Raw genomic sequence first — 9,878 nt, forward strand, 5'->3', positions numbered from 1 at the left:
CACTTTTAACCTAATTTATCAAGATGCACTTTATTTGCAAACTCAGAATAGTGAGCCACCTGTGACCCAACAACCAGAAAAGAGACCATGCAGTCTAAGTACAGACCCTTCGCGTTGTAGGCAAGGTTCTTGTGAGTGATCTCTTCCCTGGGCAGTGAGGCCTAACAAAGGACAAGATATATTATTTCTGCCTAAAATTATCTGCTTAAAAAGATCAAAACAGCAGTATACTTAGCTCTTAAGAAATAGTCATTAATTATCACATTTCAGTGAGTCAACGTCCGTGTCAACAAACACAAAAGACTAAACTGGTTGAATAGAAAGGAGAACCCAGGTCTCCAGAATCACGGTCTATTCCTTTTTATGTTACTAAAAGTTACCATTTTTTCTCGAGTTCCCTCACAACACACTTGAGTCATGGAATGGAGGAAGTCCATGAGTTAATTTGATAAGCATATTAAAACAAAAAAATATACATCTTGCATACAAATTATACGGAACATCGCATGCTTTATTCTGATAGCACGTCGTTTCATCCAGCCAGACTTCCATTCAAGAGTGTTTAATTTTCACCTTGTTCTTAGGGCAAATTCTTATGAAGTAGGCCTAAACATTTCTTACTTGAGTTGTAAGGGAGTCATTCTGTGGTAAAATGCTACAAAGAACATCACATGGGAGAATGGGAACTATGCTTATTTTCTGAAGTGATGTATATAACACGGTGAAATCTGTTTTACAATTATCTTCCATTTTTACTTTAAAAAACCTGCTAGTGAATTCACTTCCATTAGCTTCCAAGGGAGGTCAATAATCTTCATCCTTTGAAGGTCAGCCAAATTTTCTTCATGGAAAGCAGATTGACATGGGTGATAGATAAAAACGTCTGCCCAAATCAAAGCCAGTATGCAGAATAGAGTTAATATTCCAGGGACTCATTGTGCAGAAGGAGATGTCTGCCATACGTCAAAATTAGCGAGGCTGAACAAGTGAAGTGGGTATTATGCTCACCATAAAATGATCATTGGAGTAAGTCATAAGGCATGTGTGTTATTCATTGCCAAAAGATTGTTGGGGAAAAAAGAGCTTTGAGTTCTGGGGAGTTCTGGCTTCATAGAAAAAGAGGACCCAAATGGGGTCTTGAGGGACTGGTGAGATTTTTTTTTAGGGACAGGGGCCATACTCAAGAGGAAGAAGATTATGAACAAACAAAAGGATACACTACATCCTGGTAGGGTTTCCACTCAGAACAGTCTAGGAACAGGGATTGAAGTAGAAAATGCTTAGTTCCAGGACTAAAGGAATTGGGCCCATGGCTGAGAAGTCTCTCCCAGTGGAATAAGAAAAGACTCAGGAATCTGAGACTGCTGAACAGGTGGTGCCTAGGGTTAGAAATTTATATACAATAAGCCACCATCTTGTGAAAGCTCATGCCCCGTCAGTAGTGACTACGCTGTAACCTGAAGGCCAGATTGGAGACACTTGAACAGTGAGGCTGTTGGGTGTTCAGGGAAAGCCATTCATGATGATGGAAGAAGTGAGAGGGGCTAAGTGTCTCCTGAAACAGCACCAGATGAAACAAGTTCATATGACAGTACCTGGACTGAACACACTTGAGCAGCCATCTCACCAGCAGTACCCCCAGGGAGCTTCCTCACACCCCTGATCAACACATCCTTTTCCCCCGGCTGGGTTGTAATTTCTTATTGAACTTACCCAGGATTAAGGGAGAAGGGTCCTCAAGAAACAGAAAGAAAAGTCCAAATGTCAATGAAGAGTCTCGGCTGAGTAGAAAAACCAACTCAATGGAGTAGAAGCAAACAGCTTCTGACGTTCTCTCAAACTCTTTGAAGTCCAAACTCAAAATTGAAGCCCAGAGAGAGGCGAAGTCTTGGACTTCCAGACTCTGGTTTCCTGAGGTTCATGCCTCTTCCCTGGGGTGATTTCTGGGCTGTCCACCACTCTGACCACATTCACTCCTAGGATTAGACCTTATCCTGCTAGATACATCAGGAAAATGGTCATCTTAGCACTGCACAGAGTCCCCAACATTCACACCACAAATACCCACAGTGAGAAGTGGAAAGATCTTTGCATTACATTTGAGTCTTGAACAAAGAGACCCTTGAGGAACTTCTTCCACGGAAAATTCCATCTGTAATACAAGTCATAAGAAATGTGCATTAAAACCCCCAAAGAATGTTGTTCCCATACCCATGACCAGCCTTGTTTGTAAGGTGAACTGGGCAGAACCTAAGGAGACCCTGAAAATACAAACTGCTCAAAACAATTTCTCCTGTATGTAGTTGCCCCCAGTGTCAGAAAATCCACATTAGAAATGAGTTCCTTTGGATAAGGCATTATGGTAGGCATGAAGTCCCCTTAGCATACTTCCATGGCATCAGCATCTTAAAGCATCACCAGGGGGGTGTGAATTTACTTATCAGATGTCTACGCCAGGAGCATAAGACTCTAGCAACTGTACTGGTACAAGGAAGAACACGGAGAGTAAGAGAAACAACAAAAGCATGAAGAGTGAGTTCATTTTAGTGCATAATTTTGCCTGGTACCCACAAAAGAGGGGGTGAGGAGACAGGCTTTTCCAAAACATTTAGCTATCACCAAATGTGGCTTTCACCAGAGGAGATAATAAAGGTTATAGTTGGCTGGTCTCCCTGGTGCTGGAGGAGTAAATGCAGCCATTTCAGTGAAATCTAATTTTGAATCAACACGAATTAGATAGTACAGGAGAAGATTAATATAAACCTCTCAATGATTGATGTGGTTCCACTCATTAATGCCTTGACGCCAAACGTTGATATTTCTAAATCACTGTCTAATCTTCCTTCTGCCTTTCCCCTCCCAACCCTTAACAATGGCCTCTTAGTGACATGGTTTCCTTGAGGAGATTATGATTTTATCCTGAAGTCTCCTTTATAATAGTTTTTCTGCATTCGAAGGTAAACCGTTAGCAATGCCCCAGAAACACATGAAACTTTGAAAAGCCTGAAACATTAAAATTATGTATTTAACTTTTCAGAGTAAGCAATAATGTTCAAACATAACTTTGTAAAGTGAGCAGAGACGTCGTTAAAAGTGAGAGAAGAAAATTGCTAATTTTCTTCTAATCCTTACTCTCATTGCATGAAAATGAAATCAGGATGGGACTACAAACAAGAAGCAAAACATGCATGGTGTCCTTGCCTCAGATTTTTCACCATAAATGGCAAGAAGGAAGAGCACACAAACGCAATCTTAGATATTAGATTAGCATCCAATAAAGCTCTCCCGCCCCATAGCAGACCATGGCTCCTGTGACCAAATAAAGCACTGTTTGTGAACATTCACTCTGCAGTAACCCCTTCTTTTTTTAAAAAAAGCAAAGTGGTTTCTTCACTGTTGATTAAAATTGCTAATTTTCAACACAGTTGGCTCTCTGGACGTTATAAGCATATGGCAAATTGATCAGGTGCTTTAGGTACCTGAGAGAAAAAGTTTTAAGTCTCATGATAGGAGAACCCAGCAGAGGGGCAGACCCTGTTCTAAGAGGAGGGGAAGCAGGGTCTTGGTACCCCAGACCCCACTCCCGGGAGATTGCTCTTACCAGAAGTGAACAAAGTATTGCAAGTGAAATGGCTTCTGGGAGTGAGGTGCCCATCCCTCTAGCCAGCCTTGAAAAAGGGATGCATAGAAAACACTCCTTTCTTCCTACCCCTGATCTTCTGAGTATTCCCTCCCCGGGGGAGACTCCTCAGCTTCCCAGCCCCCAGCCCCTCCCTTCAGGTCCTAGGAGAAGGCCATGGGAGAGGCAGAGCCAGCTCTCTGGAGGACGGTTTGGAGGGTGTGATCCTGCCTGGACTTGCCCAAGAAAGATTCTTCGAGTCTCTGGTTCTTCCAACAAGGGCTCCCCTCGTCGGTTGTCTCTACTATAAAAACACCAAATGATAGTGTATGAACATTATACCTGTGGTAGGCTGAATAATGGCCCCCACCCAAAGATCCCAGGTCCTAGTCCCTGAAACCTGAAAATGTTACCATATTTGGAAACAGGATCTTTACAGATATGATTAAGTTAAGGATCTCGAGATGGGAGTTCTCCTGGATTGTCCCGGTGGTCCCTAAGTGCAATCATAATTTTTCTCAGATGAGAGAGGCAAAGGAAAATTTGACACACAGAAGAGGAGGAAACCACACAGCTGCAGAAGCAGAGATTCATGTGATGTGGCCACAAGTCAAGGAATGCTGGTAGGCACCAAGCTGGAAGAGGTGAGGAACAGATTCTCCCTCAGAGTACAGAACTTCCAGAGGGAGTTCGGTCCTGTTGACAGCTCGATTTCAGCCCAGTGATACTGAGTTTGGATTTCTGCCTCTAGAACTGTGAGAGAATAAATTTCAGTTTTAAGCCCCCAAGTTTGTAGTAATTTGTTAAAGCAGCCATAGGAAACTAGTGCGATACCCAAGCACTGGAGAGAATGCAGAAAGATAGAGTATGTGAAGGACAGAGAAAGCTATGGACTGAATCCTGTTCCCCTTAAATTCATATGTTGAAGCCTTAACCCCAATGTGACTGTATTTGGAGACAGGGCCTTTGAAAAGGTAATTAAGGTTCAATGAGGTCATAAAGGTAGACCCTAATCCACTAGGATTGGTGGCCTTATAAGAAGAGGATGAGAGACAGAGCTCTCTCTCTCTTTCTCACCCTCTCTCTCTTTCTCACCCTCTCTCTCCCTCCCTCTCCATACAGGTACACAGAGGAAAGGCCATGAGAGGACACAGCAAGGAGGTACCATCTGCAAGCCAAGGAGAGAGGCCTCAGAAGAAACCAGCCCCACTGGCATCCTGACCTTAGACTTCTAGCCTCCAGAACTGTGAGAAAATGAATTTCTGTTGTTTAAGGCCTCCAGTCTTCAGTATTTTGTTATGGCCGCTCAAGCGGGCTAATACAGAGTTAACAAAGAAGACCCCCACTAAGAGTGAGGTTCTTTAGGGAGATAAGGCCAGGATGACCTCACCTCCCTGGACCCCAGTCCTCACTGTAAGACGAGGAGTTTACACTGATTCAGTGTTGCTCTGGCTTATGGAGAAAAAAGGGAGGCAGGAGGCAGGAGGCAGGAGAAAAAATTCCAGGCGGGAGATCAGCAGGAGCAAAGTCTAGCCCCGTGTTAACATTTCCAGAAAGCATCCCCCTACAAGCGCACGAGAGAAAGCTGCTTTCATGTGCCACGTGCTCAGATGGGGTAACGTAGTGTCTAATCAGACACAGCTGTGATGCCTTGGCCTGTGGGGGCCAAGTCGGCTACCTTCAGGAGGGTCACTGTCACTCACCATTGATTGCTGCTGGTGTAACACAAATCGAGTGTGTGCATGGTGGAGATGAAGAGAAATAAAGGATTTAAAACATGTTTTGAGGCTTGTTTCCAGCCCCAGACAGCATTTGATGTGGGCAGGGGGGCCAGATTATTCCTGTCATCCAGATAACAACAAAAGGGAAGCAGAGAAGACTGCAGAGGGGCGCTCGGTTGTTTCTAGGGAGATATTCCTCAGTAGCTCTTTGCCTCAGAAGTGTTCCTTCCCACACAAAGTCCGGCAAAGTTAAATAGGCCTTCCCAGGACTGGGAGAGCAAATCAAAGAAGAGGCCAGAGCGTTCACTGAGACCCAGGAGTGATGTGAGGGGCATTGTAAATACCCTTCGGGGAGCTGTCTGGCAAAGAGATAGCCAGTGTGCCCTAAGGGCCAGAGCCTCCCATTTCAGGGCACACAAAGGAAATGGAGACATTTGAAGGGTACTCTGGGAAATGAAAGGGCTGTTACGGCTGATGCAGGCCCCACCTACCTGCTGCAGGTGCTACGGGTTCAATGCCTCAGCGTGCTTGTAGCGCATTTGATGCCCAACAGTTGCATTGTGGGATGTCTCACTGGCCCCCTAGCTATTTATGGGACCACACTGAGCTTTTCATAGGACTCAGAGTCCTGCGACCCGTGTGTGGCACAAGCAGGTGATGGAGAAAGTGTGGCCCTAGAGCGGATACCTAACATGGCACCGGGTGAGGCCTGACAGCCATGTGGCAGTGGTGGCGGCAGCAGCAAGGCCACTGCAAACCCTTCACTTATAACAGGGGATAGGGAGCAAACCCAGGACAGGGAGCCTGTGAGGCCCAGGAGCCTCTGGTGAGTTGAGATGAGATCTAAACAGCAAGAGTCTTCAGTGTGACAGGAGGAGCAGAACTGAGACTTTGCCTGTGACTATCTGGGGCTAAAACAGTCTATCAATGTCATTGATCCACTACGGGAGAACATGGGGTGGAGAACGTGCTCCAGTGTCTCCCACTGAAAACTAAACAGCCCGGCCTCAAACCCATGACCCACTCTCACAACCTTGAGAGTAGCTTACACCAATGTCTCCATTTTCTCACCTCACGTTCACTGAAGCCACTGTCCTCTGTCTTCCACCACCGCCGCTCTATGGAAGCTGAACTCAGCAGAATCACCAGTGACTCTGTTCCTAAAGTCACAGACATTCCCTATCCCACCTCCCTTCCTTCTCTGCCGCATTTGAATCTACCAGGCACTGCTTGTTCCCTCAAACTCTTCTCCCTCTCTAACCACTCCACTCTGGATCCTTTCTGGTTCCTCTTCCTCTACCTGCCCTGTCACTACCATGCACTTGTGGGTCATCCTTGTCCTTCTCTCGGTCCCTCTGTTTGGTTTCATAGCTTCAACTACCAGCTACTTACTGATGACTCCCAGATCTGTATTTCCTGCCTAGACTCAGCTCTTGAGCTTCATACCTGAAAATTCAACTGAGCACAGCACGTCTCCACTCACCTGTCCTGCAGGATCCACAAATTCACCATATTCCAAACTGAGCTCACCATCCCCAAGAATATGCTTCCTTCCTCCTTCTCCTATCCCAGTGAATGACACCCCCAGCCAGCCAGCTGCCCAAGACAAAACCTGAGAGTTGACTACACCCTTCCTACAACCCTCTCCTTTTACCTCCTTAATATTTTTATATCAGACCTCTTTTCTCCATTCCCACTACCACTAACTTAGTTCAGATCTTCATCATTCCTTGCTTCTATTATAGCAACAGCTTCCTAACTATTTCCCTGGCTTCAGTATGATCCTTGCCAATGTTTTTGTTTCATTTTGTTGGTGGTGGGTTTTTAAAATACTTTTTAATATTTTAAAAAAATATTTTAAACTTCTCTAAACGAATATCTAAACCCATAAAGTCCCAAGTTAACAAACTCCAGAGACTCCTTCTTACCACACTAAGCCCAAACTCCTAAGCAGGCATGCAAGGCCCTCCATGAACTCATAATAATGTGGTAGTGGCAGAACCTGGACATAGAATCCAAATTTCCCAAATCAAAGTCTAATGGTTACCACCTCCCCAACACCCTAATCCATACCCAAGGAGATGAAATTGGATTTATGCTGCTGGGGGTTAAGTTTAGAAAATAAACATCCTTACTTCTAGGTGGGTACTTCATTCAAAACTTCTTCCTTTAAAGTTCAACTTTCTTAAAACTTAGATCACTTCTGCCTCCTCCCTTCTAGCAGCTGGGGGATATACGGGTCTGGGGTCTCCTTATGATTGTAAAGCAGCATTTTCTTTCTTCCCTCTGTTAGAAAGCCAGGTATAACCAAGTCAAGTCCAGGAGAGAGTAGCCAAGGATGTCATCTCACCTTCTTCTGGTCTTGGGATTAGAGGAGGCAAAGGGTCCTTAACAGCTCACCCAAGGCTTGTCCAGGTGAGTGGACCAGAATAGGCACCCACATCAGGTGTGAGGGCTAAAGCCCTATCTGGTAATAGCATGTCCCTTTTCTGGGGACCATAAATGGTAACAGGGAATAGGACAGGAATTGGGGCTTTAAGATCCTGCCTATCTTCCCTTTGCAGATGTGACTAACCGGCAGGTCTTCAATCTGCCACCAAGTAGGAAGTAACCTCCAGGCCACTCAACATTATATAAGCCTTCTCTCAAACTCCAGAGGAGGTCGGATTCCTTATTTATAGCTCTGCCAGAATTTCCTGGGGGATGTAGAAGGGAAGAAGAAGAAAAGAGGCTATGATTCCTTATACATTAATCTTTTCTATCTATTATATTACATAATAAATTTGTCTATAATCACATAGAAGGTCTTTGACTCAGTTCTCATTTTGTCTTACACTGTTTCAGGAGCTCCTGACTCCAGTCTTGCCCACTCTAAGTTACAGCCCTGACTGAAATTCTCACCAGGTCCCTATAGCTAAGAGACAAAGTCCAAACTCTTCAAAATGGCAGTCCAGGCCTTTCTCCCTTCTGGCTCCAAATGAGGCATCCAGCCTTGTTGATACCTTTGGCTTCCACCACGTTGACTATTGCTGAGCTCCCCAAATACCAAACTTTACAGCGTTTGTCTTTGCAGGAGCTCCTTCTCCATCCCCAACCCACTGACACCTCCTCCATGATGCTTGCACTAGAAGTCCCAATAATCATTTGTTCCTTTTTGATCCCATCACACTTTGCACAAGCCTCTATTCAATGCATCTTTCATGGTATTATAACCAAGTCCATCTTCCTGGCAGCGCTGTCCTCAGACATGACTCCCAGCCAGGCCCAGTAGCTGTTGCTGAATGAAGGAAAAAATGAAAGAATGAATAAATGGATAAAAAGTAGACACTAAAATTAATGCTCACCAAAGAAAAATTTTTTCTATTAGTCCACGAGATATAAAGTCCACAAGAAGTTAAAACTTGTCAGGAGTCTTAACTGGATGAGAGAAATGCTATAAATTCTGAAAAAGAAGTTTTGAGGAAAAGAAAACAAGGTACAATGCACATCTCTAATGTATCAAAAGCATGTAGAGACTAAACAGGACTGAAACCTTTTTTTGAAAATACATTCTTGCAAATGTTTGCATGGATCTGGATTGTTTTTCCATATTTACATGTTTTCATTATTTACCTTATGGAAGAATATAGCCCTATAGAAATTTATTATTGTTTGCTACACTAAGATAGAGCCATTAAGGCAAGCTTTTAAAATGTCGTTGGTTTAAAGAAGGACAAGAATGTGATCTGGAGCCTTAGAGCACTCGGAGTCGTGAACAGGCCTAAACAAACATTTTTAATCAGCGTTAGTGCTTTTCAAAATTTTTAATCTGTCACTTAAGAGACACTAATGCACAAGTTGGCAAAAAAGAAAAAACGCCTGTCGCCTTTACCATACATTATCTAAATGTGCTAAATTAAATGTGTTTCAAACGCCGTACCCCACTGCCGCATGAATACATAATAAGACAGGAAGTCAACAACAACTAATTTTGTGTCCTAATTGGTGGCATGGGCTATCTTTAGGATAGCCAAATAGTGTCAGGATTAAAGACCTATAAATTATGCTATAAAATAAATAAAAAGAAGAACAACATGTAAAAATTGACTGTATTATCTCCTGGTGGGAAACAAAAAAAATGAATCTTAGGCTGCTCAAATATTTTTAAATGATATAAAATGTGATTTTAGTTCAATAGTTTTCTATAATAAAAATATAGACAGCCATGAATCACAAATAGCACCCCATTATCGCATCCAACATAGCAGCTGTCATAAGTCACAGGACACTTGATCCAAGGGCAAGTAAAGATTTAAGGAGCCAAGTTCTAACCACAGACAAGAGCAAACAATAGAGCATCTAAAAGAATTTCCGCTTGTGCCATCCTGGGCATCTTGGCATTCTTAGCATACTATGAACTGAATGTCCGGATGCTAGATCTGAGAATGAGGATAAGTCATCCTGGATTCTTTGTCTTCTTTCAAATACAGGACCTTTATTTCATGAGTTTCATAGTTCCTAAAGCAAGGAACAAATTCCATGCAAACCTGCTGTCTATA

This window comes from Equus quagga, chromosome 5 (assembly GCF_021613505.1).
Source record: "Equus quagga isolate Etosha38 chromosome 5, UCLA_HA_Equagga_1.0, whole genome shotgun sequence".
Taxonomy (NCBI): domain Eukaryota; kingdom Metazoa; phylum Chordata; class Mammalia; order Perissodactyla; family Equidae; genus Equus; species Equus quagga.